Source organism: Gorilla gorilla, chromosome X, assembly GCF_029281585.2.
Source record: "Gorilla gorilla gorilla isolate KB3781 chromosome X, NHGRI_mGorGor1-v2.1_pri, whole genome shotgun sequence".
Classification (NCBI taxonomy): Eukaryota; Metazoa; Chordata; class Mammalia; order Primates; family Hominidae; genus Gorilla; species Gorilla gorilla.
The window spans coordinates 98,042,410-98,057,224 of NC_073247.2; the positions used below are offsets into that span (position 1 = coordinate 98,042,410).

The 14,815-nt window shown below is 37.0% G+C and overlaps 1 protein-coding gene and 1 pseudogene across 2 annotated transcripts in view; both read left to right on the forward strand.

Moving 5' to 3' along the window:
* Window positions 1-14,815, forward strand: part of DACH2 (dachshund family transcription factor 2) — a 675,532-nt gene that overhangs the window by 77,693 nt on the left and 583,024 nt on the right. The gene's annotated exons all lie outside the window — the stretch shown is intronic.
* The window catches only part of LOC101137134 (gem-associated protein 8-like), a 68,786-nt pseudogene continuing 66,565 nt past the window's right edge, over window positions 12,595-14,815 (forward strand).

Genomic DNA, 14,815 nt, shown 5'->3' on the forward strand with positions numbered 1-14,815 from the left:
GAATTTTCAAGTTTATTCATGTCAGCTTTTTTTTTTTCACTTGGAAACTGAAAATGGGAGGAGATATGCATATTTATCTAGAATTGCATGCAACTTGAAGATGTTATTTAAGAGCATGTGTTTTTGTGAAGCTTTGGTCATATGTTTTAAAAAACAAATATATTCAGGAGTATCATGGGAATTTATTTAATTCTTGTGCCTGTGTTGGCTAGTGTGTCCACTATCTCTTAGCCGAAAAGCATGTTCAACATTATCTGATGGTTAACACTGATGCATGTGTGTATTGTCACTTATTAATCACAAGCCCGCACCTTCCACACTGAATCATAACAATAACAGTAAATGACCCAAATTACTTAGAAATTTCAGAATAAGATTAATAGCCATCCCTATTCTTTTATTTGGAATGGCTGCTAATAACTTAGTGAGGTGGCACATGACAGTTTTTTTTTGAAATCAGGATTGTTCTTATATTTTATTGGGATGTAAAATTTGTGTATATCACAAAAACATAAAGAGGAAGAAATTTTGTGAAATGCTGAGAACGCAGGATTTTTTTAAACTAGTTCATCATTCTTTTAATCCTATTCCTGAAATGATGATTTAATATGCAATCATTTTACACAGCTTAAGAACAGGAAAATGCATGATCATCAAGAAAGCCTATAGAGTTTCCCCATTATTGGCATCACAAATGGTGTGTTTACTCAACAGAGCTGCTTTGTTGTTTCTAATGCAACCCCTGCTCAATTTTTTCCCCACAATACTTGGAGAGTCCATTCCTAGCTTTAGCAGTAGTCTTGAGTGAGCTTCTAAATGATTGGTTAGAGCTGGCAATGCTGACAGGAAATGGAAATGTTCCTTGTTAAGAGAGTCAGAGATAACTTGCTCTTCATTTATTTGCGAGCCCTGGCATTAATATTTTTTATTAAAATTATTTTGCATGTACTCAATTAAAAATTGATGAACACTCTAAAATGAGAGCTAGTTTGTATATCTAAATTGATGAACACTCTAAAATGAGAGCTAGTTTGTATATCTAAATATGCTGATCACTTGCATTGAGCAGTGAAGTGAACTTAGATATATCATTTCAGATTCATGTTCCAATACATAATTTTGTTGAGATTTTGTTTCAATTCAAATTCATAGGGTACTCATTCTCTACCATTACCACATTTGGAAGCCAGGAGTTTATATTTTTTAAATTCTTGATCCAGCTTATTTTCATGACTCTGGTAATTAGTGGCTTAGGATGTTTGTATTTCATATTTATCCTGGGAATTACCTAGTTTTAGAATTTACCAAAGAGATTTTCCCCTGTTAATTCTTTTTTGCATAAAGTGTCTCAAAATGTGACACAAAATTCTTCTCAGTGGATATTATTTTGAAGTTGTTTAAAGTGGATCTGAAATGTGATTATCTTTTGCTTCACAAGGTTTCTCCTTTACAAAAAAAGTCTATAGCTAAAAAGTAGCTTATTTGCCCCAAAACATATGAAAGGGAGAGGGAGGGAGTGTTGGGACCCATCTTGATAACAGCAGTCTTCCTTTGTAAGGTTTAATTCCAGGCTAATGGCTGGTGAAATTGTTCTGGGTAGTTAAAATGAAATAAAATGAGTTAAAGAACATGAAGTAGAGCAAGCAGAATGGGTTATTGCTTTTCTTTGAAGGCACAATAGCCATACTCTGTCTCCTTTTGTTATTCATATCTATGTGGCAGACAAAGCCAGGGTTTTGAATGCCATGATGGCCAAATGAAGGCTACAAATTCAGAGCTGTGGTGCAAAATTCTGTAGCTAGCAGGTACTAGAACAGGATGCCAAAGATCTGGATTCTCAAATTGTTTTAACTGATGAGTATTCACAGTTGAAAAAAGGAGGAAGCACAATTCTTACCCCTCTCTGAGAAACATCATGTTAGAAGTGAAATAACTAATGTTCTCCTAAAAAGTACAGTTATTGAACACAGACATAAGAAGGAAAAGCATTGTGAAAGTCAAAACTGGTATTTCTTTCAGGACTGTTCAGAAGTATTCCTGAGAACGCTATAAAAATGAAGGCAGTTTTGAACGTGTAAAAAAGTCAAATGATAGGCTATTTATAATTCAGTTTTAAAAAGTATTCGTCTATGTGATTGTATCTTCTTTCAGTGAACAGAAAAGGACTTTTAAATGTCTGGAAGCTTGCAGCTATCAATGCAAAAGTTTCATGAATTAGTATAATGAAGTGGAAAAAAGTACCTGGTTTTACAGTGTTGTTACACAGCTGAAAAAAAAAGTGTCATATCAGGTTGGGATCACATTTGTCTAAGAAAAAAATAACATGAGTCTTTCTTTTGTCAACACAGGAGATAAGCTGTATGATACCGAGAAATTATACTCTCTGATCTAGCCTTTTCTTATGGAAGTAACTAGAGATTAAAGTCTCCATCTAGAGTTGCATTACTTTTATACAGTTTTTATGTAAGGCAATTTTTGCAAGAGAAAAATACTAGCAAAAAAGGTCCAAATTTCTTTACAAAATCACAAGTCCATTTGGAATTCTGCATTTTTATTTCTTTCTCCTGGTGTTATGATATGTAAACAAAGAAAAGCCAAGTATTCCAAATTAAGAAGTTGTATACATGGATACCATGTGCTTCTAATATGTCTTTATTTATCATATGTTGTGTGTGAAAAAATTTGCATATTGTTTACTCCAAATAATCTAATACATATTATAGTGTGAATATAATGTCATTGGCAAATAACACTAATTTCCTATTAAAATATACTTTTAACATTAACTAGATACACATCCTGTTATAAAAATAAAGATACCTTATTTTTTGAAAATTTTTGTCCTTGTCTTTTAGTTATAAGTTTAGTCATTTCATTTGGGAGAAAAGTAATATCCTACCCACTCTTTCAAGATTAGTATTCTTTCAAATATATTTACTATGAAAATAATTTAATGGATGAAATTATTAGGCACTTAAAAATACTGGTTTACATTTATTGGACATATCCTATGTGCCCAACACCAATATTCATTTTAAGCCAAGCACAATAATATGAAATGGGTTTTATGATGTGTAAATTATCTTTCATGTGTTTTTGACACTGTTATTCATGTGTTTGCCTTTTTACTACAGATTAGGGATACATGAAATATGCCATGCTGGTTTACAAGGACTTAGTTTCCTACTTGTATAAAGAATGTTTGTCCCTGTACCCTTTGGTATGTTTACTCAATTTCTTTACTTGGTTTTATTTATGTCACCACCAAATGATACAAAATTTTCTTTATTTTGTATCGTTCCTGTTTATGTTAAGCATTCTTTCAGCCATACTCTCTATGGTAGTCTTTGAAGAACATCAAAAGGTACTCATTCAACCAAAAATATTTGTCCCTTCCCATGAGCTAGCTTGTTTCTTGAAATTCCCAGCATTAGGCAACCCCCTCGCCCATCTTGGCATTCATACCTCTGTTAAAATGCTGATAGATTCTTTTTTCTTTTTTTTTAAAGTTTTCAAATTTAGTAGCCCTTACTACCACTTACATTGCACCCTTCGTTTCTTTTCCCTTCTATTTCCTGTCCTATGCTATTCTTCTTTTAAAAAAATGCTGGTCACAACCTGCTAAATTATTTTAATAAACAATTGCTAAAGAGGATCAACCCATCATTTGAAAAACACTAACAATATTTAACCTGACTTAAAGAAAGTTACATTTAAAACCAACTTAAATACATTTAAAACATGTATTCTTTTACCTAGAATAGTCTTTGTTTTTGAGCCAGTCAGTAATGCAATGCTGATTTCTTTTTTTTCCAAATCCTTATGATTTATTATTTTTTTAATTTTATTTTTCCATAAGTTATTGAGGTACAGGTGGTATTTGGTTACATGAGTAAGTTCTTTAGTGGAGATTTGTGAGAACCTGGTGCACTTATCACCCGAGCAGTATACACTGCACCATATCTGTAGTCTTTTATTCCTCGCCCCCTTCCACTCTTACTTACCCCCAAGTCTCCAAAGTCCATTGTATCATTCTTATGCATTTGTGTCCTCATAGCTTAGCTCCCATATATCAGTGAGAACATACGATGTTTGGTTTTCGATTCCCGAGTTACTTCACTTAGAATAATAGTCTCTAATCTCATCCTGGTCATTGCAAATGCTGTATATGTACATACATATATATCAGAGTTTCTTTATCCACTCGTTGATTGAAGGGCATTTTGGTTGGTTCCACGATTTTGCTATTGTGAATTGTGCTGCAGTAAACATGTGTGTGCAAGTATCTTTTTCAAATAATGACTTCTTTTCCTCCGGGTAAAGAGGAAAAAAAAAAAAAAAAAAGAAAACCCAGTAGTGGGTTTGCTGGATCAAATGGTGGTTCTACTTTTAGTTCTTTAAGAAATCTCCACACTGTTTTCCATAGTGGCTGTACTAGTTTACATCCTCACCAGCAGTGTAGAAGTGTTCCCTGATCATCGCATCCATGCCAACATCTACTGTTTTTTGATTCTTTGATTATGGCCATTCTTACAGGAGTAAGGAGGTATTGTATTGTGGTTTTGATTTGCATTTTCCTGATTATTAGTGATGTTGAGCATTTTTTCATATATTTTTTGGCCATTTGTGTATCTTCTTTTGAGAATTGTCTATTCATGTTCTTAGCCCACTTTTTGATGCGATTGATTGGTTTTTTTCGTACTGATTTGTTTGAGTTAGTTGTAGATTCTGGATATTAGTCCTTTGTCAAATGTAAAGATTGTGAAGGTTTTCTCCTATTCTGTGGGTTGTCTGTGCACTCTGTTGACTGTTCCTTTTGCTGTGCAAAAACTCTTTAGTTTAATTAGGTCCCAGATATTTATCCTTGTTTTTATTGTAATTGCTTTTGGGTTTTTGGTCATGAACTCCTTGCCTATGCCAATGTCTAGAGGGTTTTTTTCTGATTTTTATCTTCCAGAATTTTTACAGTTTTAGGTCTTAGGTTTAAGTCCTTAATCCATCTTGAGTTGATTTTTGTGTAAGATGAGAGATGAGGATCCAGTTTCGTTCTCCTACATGTGGCTAGCCAGTTATCCCAGCACCATTTGTTGAAAAGGGTATCCTTTCCTCACTTTATGTTTTTGTTTGCTTTGTCGAAGATCAGCTGGCTGTAAGTATTTGGATTTATTTCTGGATTCTCTATTCTGTTCCATTGGTCTATGTGCTTATTTTTCTGCCAGTATCATGCCATTTTGGTGACTATGGCCTTATAGTATAGTTTGAAATCAGGTAGTGTGATGCCTCCAGTTTTGATCTTTTTGCTCGGTCTTGCTTTGGCTATGCAAGTTCTTTTTTGGTTCCACATGAATTTTACAATTGTTTTTTCTAACTGTGTGAAGAATGATGGTGGTATTTTGATGGGGATTGCATTGAATTTGCAGATTGCTTTTGGCAGTATGGTCATTTTCACAATATTGATTCTACCCATCCATAAACATGGATATGTTACCATTTGTTTGTGTCGTCTATTATTTCTTGTAGCAGTGTTTTGTAGTTTTCCCTGTAGAGGTCTTTTGACTCCTTTGTGAGGTATATTCCTAAGTATTTTTTTTTTTGCAGCTATTGTGAAAGGGGTTGAGTTATTGATTTGATTTTCTGCTTGGTCATTGTTGGTGTATAGAAGAGCTACTGATCTGTGTACATTAATCTTGTATCCAGAAACTTTGCTGAATTTTTTATCAATTCTAGAAGCTTTCTGGAGGAGTCCTTAGGGTTTTCAAGGTAAACAATCATATTGTCAGCAAAGAGGGTCAGTTTGACTTCCTTTTTGCTGATTTGGATGCCCTTTATCTTTTTCTCTTGTCTGATTTCTCTGGGTAAGACTTCCAGTACTATGTTGGAGTGGTGAGAATGGCATCCTTGTCATGTTCCCATTCTCAGGGGGAATGCTTTCAACTTTTTCCCATTCAGTATTATGTTGGCTGTGGGTTTGTCTTAGATAGCTTTTATTACATTAAGGTATGTCCCTTGTATGCTGATTTTGCTGAGGGTTTTTTTCAGAAAGGGATGCTGGATTTTGTCGAATGCTTTTTCTGCATCCTTTAAGATGATCATGTGATTTTTGTTTTTAATTCTGTTTATGTGGTGAATCACATTTATTGGCTTGCGTATGTTAAACCATCCCTGCATCCCTGGGATGAAACTCACTTGATCATGGTGGTTGGTTTTTGATATGTTGTTGTTGATATGTTTTTTGATATGTTGTTGGATTCGATTAGCTAGTATTTTGTTAAGGATTTTGGCATCTATGTTCATCAAGGATATTGGTCTGTAGTTTCCTTCTTTAGTTGTGTCCTTTCCTGCTTTTGGTATTAGGGTGATGCTGGCTTCATAGAATGAATTAGGGAGGGTTCCTTCTTTCTCTATCTTGTGGAATAGTGTCAAAAGGATTAGTACCAATTTTTCTTTGAATGTCTGGTAGAATTCTGCTGTGAATCTGTCTGGTCCTGGACTTTTTTTGTTGGTAATTTTTAAATTACCATTTCAAGCTCACTGCTTCTTATTGGTCTGTTCGGGGTATGTAATTCTTCCTGATTTAAGCTAGGAGGGTTGTTTTTCCCAGGAATTTATCCACCTCTTCTAGGTTTTCTAGTTTATGTGCATAAAGGTGTTCATAGTAGCCTTGAATGATCTTTTGTATTTCAGTGTTGTCAGTTGTAATATCTCCTATTTCATTTCTCAGTGAGGTTATTTAAATTTTCTCTCTTTTTTCCTTAGGTTAATCTTGCAAATGATATATCAATCTTATTTATCTTTTCAAAGAACCAGCTTCTTGTTTCATTTATCTTTTGTACTTTTAAAAATTTCAATTTGTTTAGTTCTGCTCTGATCTTGGTTATTCCCTTTCTTTTGCTAGGTTTGAGTTTGGTTTGTTCTTGTTTCTCCAGTTCTTTGAGGCATGACCTTAGATTGTCTGTTTGTCCTGTTTCAGACTTTTTGATGTAGGCGTTAGGGCTATGAACTTTCCTCTTAGCACTGCCTTAGCTGTATCCCAGAGGTTTTGATAGGTTGTGTCATTATTGTCATTCAAACTGAGGGTTCTTAGCTTTGGTGGTTTAATGCTCTATTTTTGTGCTGGTTTACCACCTGCCAGGAGGTGGCACTTTCCAAAAAGCATCAGCTGTAGTAGTGTGGAGAGGGACTGTCAGTGGGCAGAGCCCTAGAGTTCCCAAGATTATATGTCCTTTGTCTTCGGCTACCAGAGTGGGTAGGGAAGGACCATTAGGTAGGGGTCGGGCTAGGTGTGTCTGGACTCAGACTCTCTTTGGGCAGGTCTTGCTGTGACTGCTGTGGGGGATGGGGGTGAGATTCCCAGGTCACTGGAGTTGTGTACCTAGGAGGATTATGGCTGCCTCTGCTGAGTCATGCAAGTTGTCAGGGAAGTGGGGAAAATCCACCGAAGGGCTGGTCTCACTCCCACCGTGCCACCTGCAACAACCCCAAGTCTGTTTCCAGGTGGAGGGCAGGCTTAAAAACTTGCCCGAGGCTTTCTGCCACCCAGCTGTGAGAGAAAAGGGCTTTAGTTCTTCCCCTGCCTGTGAAGTCTGCAAGCTGGATTCACACCCTCCCCTGAGTTCTGACCAAGAGGCTTTTCATCCCGCTCAAATTGTTACAAAGTTCAGCTAGGGAAGTCCTTCTCCCCCGTGGGGTTTTACCCCTTGTCCTCTGGCCTCCCTCCTGATGGATCCCTGTGGTGCCAGGCAGGAATGGGTTGCCTGGGGGTTTGGTGAGCTCCCAGGGCCTCCCTGCTGCCTTCTCCACACCTGTATTTCACTCAGCTTGGCTCTCTAACTTGACTCAGCTCCAGGTAAAGTTGGAACATCTCCTGCAAACAGACTTTCAGCTTCTCCAGTGGGGGTGTGTGTTTGGGAAAGGAGCAAAATGCTGATAGATTCTTGAGGGTAGGCCTAGATGGTGTGCCATTGTACACAAGCAACCCTGGGCATGTTGACTCTAGATGACCAGTAGAGAGCAGGCCAATTGGGAAAAATCAAGTTGACGATCTTGAAAAGATAACATATACACAACTCAACTGAAGATGGAATAAAGACTTAAATGTAAAACCCAAAACTGTAAAAACCCCGGAAGACAACCTAAGCAATACCATTCTGGATATAGAAACTGGCAAAGATTTCATGACAAAGACACCAAAAGCAATTGCAACAAAAGCAAAAATTGACAAATGGAATTTAATTAAAAAACGTCTGCACAGCAAAAGAAACCATCAACAAAGTAAACAGACAACTTATAGAATGGGAGAAAATATTCATGTACTATGCATCTGACAAAGGTCTAGTATCCAGCATCTATGAGAAACTTAAATTTACAAGAGAAAAACAAACAACTGCATTAAAAAGAGGGCAAAGGACATGAACGAACACTTTACAAAAGAAGACATACGTCAGCCAACAAGCATATGAAAAAAGCTAGATATCAATAAATATTAGAGAAATGCAAACCATAACAAGATACCATCTCACACCAGTCAGAATGGCTACTTACAAAGTAAACAAACAGATACTGGCAAGGTTGAGGAGAAAAGGGAATGCTTATACGCTGTTGGTGGGAATCTAAATTAGTTCAAGTATTGTGGAAAGCAATGTGGTAATTCCTAAGAGAGCTAAAAGTAGAACTATCATTCAACCCAGCAATCTCATTACTGGGTGTATGCCCAGAGGAATATAAATTATTCGATCATAAAGACACATGCACATGTATGTTCATTGCAGAACTTTTTACGATAGCAAGGACATGGAATCAACCTAAATGTCCATCAGTGGTAGACTGGATAAAGAAAATGTACATATACACCATGGAATTCTATGCAGCCATAAAAAAGAATGAGATCACGTCCTTTCCAGGAACATGAATGGAGCTGGAGGTCATTATCCTTAGCAAACTAATTCAGGAACAGAAAAAGCAAATACTGCTTGTTCTCACTTATAAGTGGGAGCTAAATGATGAGAACATGTGGACACATAGAGAGGAACAATACACACTGGGTCTATAGGAGGGTGAAGGGTGGAAGGAGGGAGAGGATCAGGAAAAATAACTAATGGATACTAGGCTTAGTACCTGAGTCATGAAAAATTCTGTACAACAAACCCCATGACACAAGTTTACCTATATAACAAACCTGCACACGTACACCTGAACCTAAAATACAAGTTAAAAAAGAAAGAAAGAAAAGATACCAAAGACAAGCCTACTTCAATTCATTTTCCTAGTTATTAACACCAACTAGTTGATGTGGTGAGTTGGAATTTTGAACTATTTTCAGAGTTACCAAGAATGCAACTCTTTTGGACCGTCCATTTAAACTGGTTTCCAGGTTGGGACTTGAAATCCCAACTTATGGCAAGATTTAATCTCATCTGCTCTAGGGTGAAAGATAGTAATGAGGATAAACCTAGAGAAATAAAGAAAGTTGTGTCTCTGGGAGAGTTTCAGGTAAACTGGAGGGAGACTGTATTAGTCCATTTTCACGCTGCTGATAAAGACATACCCGAGACTGGGAAGAAAAAGAGGTTTAGTTGGACTTACGGTTCCACATGGTTGGGGAGGCCTCAGAATTGTGGCAGGAGGCAAAAGGCACTTCTTACATGGTGGCAGCAAGAGAAAATGAGGAAGATGCAAAAGCAGAAACCCCTGATAAAACCATCAGATCTCGTGAGACTTATTCACTACCATGAGAACAGTGTGGGGGACACTGCCCCTGTGATTCAAATAATCTCCTACCATGTCCCTCCCACAACACGTGAGAATTATGGGAGTACAATTCAAGATGAGATTTGGGAGGGGACACAGAGCCAAACCATATCAGAGACTTTGTAGAGGAAATGCTTTATTGGAAAATGGAGGATGAGCAGTTCCTCATTGTAGGTGTTTATGGTTCAGGATAGTAGATAAACATCTCTCTGCATTTATCTTTCACTTTGTAATGTACTTTTCACAGAGATAAACTAAGGAGACATTGCACTTTGAATGAAGAGGATTTAAAAACATGGCACACATTGTCCCCTTTGAAACCCTTGGACAGTGACATGTGCATATGGAATGAGTGGTGACCACATCAAGAAGACTAAATATAATTTGATGTATTTTGAGAAGCTTCAAGCTGATCTACAACAATTGGTATTCTTTCTATAATTTCAGCTAACATTACTTTATGATATGAACTCTGCATACAAATTAATCTGAAATACTCAGTATTCTCTAAACACATACTACTCTCTACCAAAATATTACACTGGTCACCCCCAACCCCATTTTTATAGACTTATTTTTAGGACAGTTATAGATTTTCAGAAAAATTTAGAAGTACAGAGAATTCTCATATATCCTGTACCTAGTGTCCTCTATTGTAACCATCTTAAATTAATATGGTAAATTTCTTATAATTAATGAGCCAATATTTCTACTTTATTTATATTTTAATTTAATTTTTTTTTTTTGAGACAGATTCTTGCTCTACCACCCAGGCTGGAGTGCAGTGGTGCGATCTCGGCTCACTGCAACTTCTTCCTTCCCGACTCCAGTGATCCTCCCACCTCAGCGTCCTGAATAGCTGGGATTATGTGTGTGCACCACCATGCCTGCTAATTTTTGTATGTTTTGTAGAGATAGGGTTTCGCCAAGTTGCCCAGACTGGTCTGGAACTCCTGGGCTCAAGCTATCTGCCCGCCTTGACCTCCCAAGGTGCTAGGGTTATAGCCATGAGCCACTGCGCCCAGCCCAATATTTGTACTTTAGTATTAACTAAAGTTTATACTTTATTCAGAATTCTGTAGTTTTTACCTAATGTCCTTTTCCTGTTCCGTGATTGCATCCAGGATACCACATTCCATTTAGTTGTCATGTTTCTAGGCTGCTCTTGTCTGTGACAGTTTCTCAGATTTGCCTTGTTTTTGATGACCTTTACAGTTTTGAGTACTGGTCAGGTATTTTTTAGAATATTCCTCAATAGAATTTGTCTGATGTTTTTCTGATGATAAGCCTGGGTTTATGGGTTACTGGGAGAAAGACCATTTTCATCACATCATGTCAAGGGTACATACTATCAGCATGATTTATAACTGTAGAGGCTGGGCTTTCATAATAAAGTTTTAAATCTTTGGTTTACCTTAATGTCTTGTCTAGTATTCCACCATTTTCTGTCATCAGCTCACAATGAAACTATACTGACCTCCATGTACAGCTATACAGTACTTCTTGCTATTTCACGTCTTTACACATGCGTTTCCCCACTTACCTTCCATCTTCACCTAGGTCATGCATTCATATTTTTCAGAAATAGCACGTTTGCTGGGATGTTGCTGCTCAGTCATAATTAGATGACCTCCTTCTCTGCTAACTTTGGAGCTAATACAAAATGTTCCATTGGCTGAAACTTTGAGTACTAACATGATGCCACATGGGTAGCAGAGGTAGTAACGCCTTTGCTTTCTGATAGTTCAATGTACAAAAACTTTGTTTCATGCGCAAAATTATTTAAAATACTCTAGAAAATTACTCTAAGGCTATGTGTATTAGGTGAATATGAAACATTATTCCATGTTTAGACTTGGGACCCCTCCTCAAGATATGTCATTATGTATCTGAAAATCTTCCAAAATCCAAAATAATCTGAAATTCAAAACACTTCTGTTCCCAAGCATTTTAGGTAAGGGATACTAGGCTGGGCATGGTGGTTCACACCTGTAATCCCAGCACTTTGGGAGGCCAAGGTGGGTAGATCACCTGAGGTCAGGAGCTCGAGACCAGCCTGGCCAGCATGGCGAAACCCCATCTCTACTGAAAATACAAAACTAGCTGGGCATGGTGGTGGGTGCCTGTAATCCCAGTTACTCGGGAGGCTGAGTCAGGAGAATCACTTGAACCTGAGAAGTGGAGGTTGCAGTGAGGCAAATCGCGCCACTGCACTCCAGCCTGGGTGACAGAGCAAGGCTCCATCTGAAAAAAAAATATAAATAAGGGATACTAAATCTGCACAACACTTTCCATGTTTCTATACAGCACCTATTAAGCTGTTTGATAATGGTTTTGCTTGTTTGACTTTCCCACTGGATTTAAGCATCAGGACAAGAACTATGTCTTATTTGTGTTTGTATCCTCAAACAGCAACGTCTTGTACATTGTGGACACATAAGTGCTTATTGAATGAATAAATGAATAAAGAAGTGAATAAAATAACTCTGAAGCTGAAAACAAAATTGTTAACACAAGCCCATACGTTATATATTTAATGTATAGTCATGCATCATTTATTGATGGGGATACATTCTAAGAAATGCATAATTCGGCAATTTTGTCATTGTGCTAGGGTTATACAGTGCACTTACACAAATTTCAGTGAAATAGCCTATGACACACCTAGGCTATATTTTATAGCCTATTGCTTTTAAGCTATAAACCTGTACAGCATGTTACTGTACTGAATACTGTAGACAATTGCAACACTATGGTATTTGTGAATTTGAACACACCTAAACATAGAAAAGGTACAGTAAAAATATGGCATAAAAGATAGAAAATGGCACATGTATATAGGGCACCATGAACAATATGTGGACTGCAGGTTACACTGGGTAAGTTGGTGAAGGAGTGGTGAGTGAATGTGAAGTCCTAAGACATTACTGTAGACTTTACAAACACTACATTTAGACTACACCAACTTTACTTTAAAGAGTTTATTTCTTGAATAATAAATTAACCTTAGCTTATTGTAAGTTTTTTACTTTACGAACTTCTATATTTTTAAAAAACTGTTTTACCCTTTTGTAATAACACAGCTTAATACAGAACCACATTGTACAATTGTACAAAAATATTTTCTTTCTTTATATATTTATTCTATAAGCTTTTTCCTATTAATTTTTTAAAACTTTTTAAACTTTCTTGTTAAAAGTTAAGACACAAAAACAAACATGAGCCTAGGCCTACACAGGGTTGGGATCATAAATGTCACTGTCTTGCACTGAAAGTTCTTCTGGGGCAATAACACACATAGAGCTGCCATCTCCTGTAATAACAATACCTTTTTCTGTAATACTTCTTGAAAGATCTGCCTAGGGCTGTTTTACATTAACTTTTTTTTAATAAGTAGAAGGAGTACACTCTAAAATAATGATAAAAAGTACAGTATAATACATACACGAACCAGTAACATAGTCCTTTATTATATCAAGTACCATGTACTGTAAATAATTGTATGTGTTATACTTTTTATAGGACTGCCAGCACAGTAGGTTTTTTTACACCAGCATCACCACAAACACATGAGTAATGTATTAAATCATGACACATCGACAGCCATGACATTGTTATGGGATCCCTGGGGTGTGCTTTGTCATCCAGAAACCTCTGTGTCTGGTGGCGCCTCTGCCTGAGTTTTTACTTGAGCCCACTGTTCTCGTTCCACCCATTTGGCCTGGCAGGCTGTGCTGGGCTTGTGCTACTGGCCCGAATCTCACACATGGCAAGGGAAGCCAGGTGTGGAGCGGCAAGGGGTGTGTGAGTGAGTGAGCATGGGGTCTGGCCACTGCACATGGCTGGGCATGACGGCTGCGGTGGGGTGGGTAGCTCCAGGCACTGGCATGGACACTGGCTCCCTGTGAGGCTGTGACTGAGCCAGGCCTAACCACAAGCAGCTTTCATGGCTGACACCAAGGAATGCAGTGGGGACTGCAAGCTTGGAGATGTCGGGAATGGCAGAGCCCCAAAGAGACTGTCACAGCCATGGCTCAAGGAGCTCCTAGGTCTGGGCTCCCCGAAGTGCCACAGCTCTTCTCTCCTTCTTATCTCACTCAATGTTGTGAGCAAGGGGCATGTTTCAGCCCTGTTTGTGTTAAAGCTCTTTCAGCCTTGCCATTCAGCAGGTCCCAAGTTCTTGTCCCATGCCGAGTTATATTTTATTTGACAGATTTTAGCAGGGTCATATTCACAATAATAAATATTTCACAGTTCTAATGATTTATCCCTAATCACTCTTTTTACCTCATTGAACTCATTTTGTGTATCTTTTAGATGCTATTTGGCAGGATCCCTTTTCTAAATGCCATCAGATTTCTCCTAATGATATGGGAAGCATTCAGAATATGTTTCTGGCAATCCAGGGTGGTATTTTAAATAGTGACATTGTTCTTGATTTTTTTTGTGCTAACCAACTTTTATATATAGCTTTGTCTTTATTGGAAGGCCTTCAAATATTTTCATAGCACTAGACACATGTGATACATTCTTACAAGGAGCTAATGAAGTCCTTTGTAGCAAAGAATAAAAGGCCAAACTGGTAGTTTTTCATAGTTATAAAACGTACTCTTAAACTTTGAAAATGATATATATGTCAATAAAAATATTTATAATGTTCCAGCATAAGTCATTGCCCATTTATTCAACTGCTTCAACAGTACTGCATTCAAATAATGAAAACTCAACATTCAAATGGTGTTTAATAAAATTGCTCTCTGCCTCTCTCTGATTGTTATCTTGGATGAAAAAGCAATTCAGATATAATAATAGCTGGCATCATATAATGAATGTGTGTCCCTACCAGTACATAATGCAAGAACATGAAATTAATACAAATAAAAGCTTTTTTTTGATATCAGTTGTATGCTTTGTGTTTAGTTGATTAGTGGGATAACTAAATTTTATATTAAAATTCAATAAAATGTTTTTTATTTAAAAATATCAATATTGTTCTTAAACAAGCAAATGTAAATCATGATAAGATAATTCAGCTACAACAGGATGGCATTAGTGTGTTGTATATTTA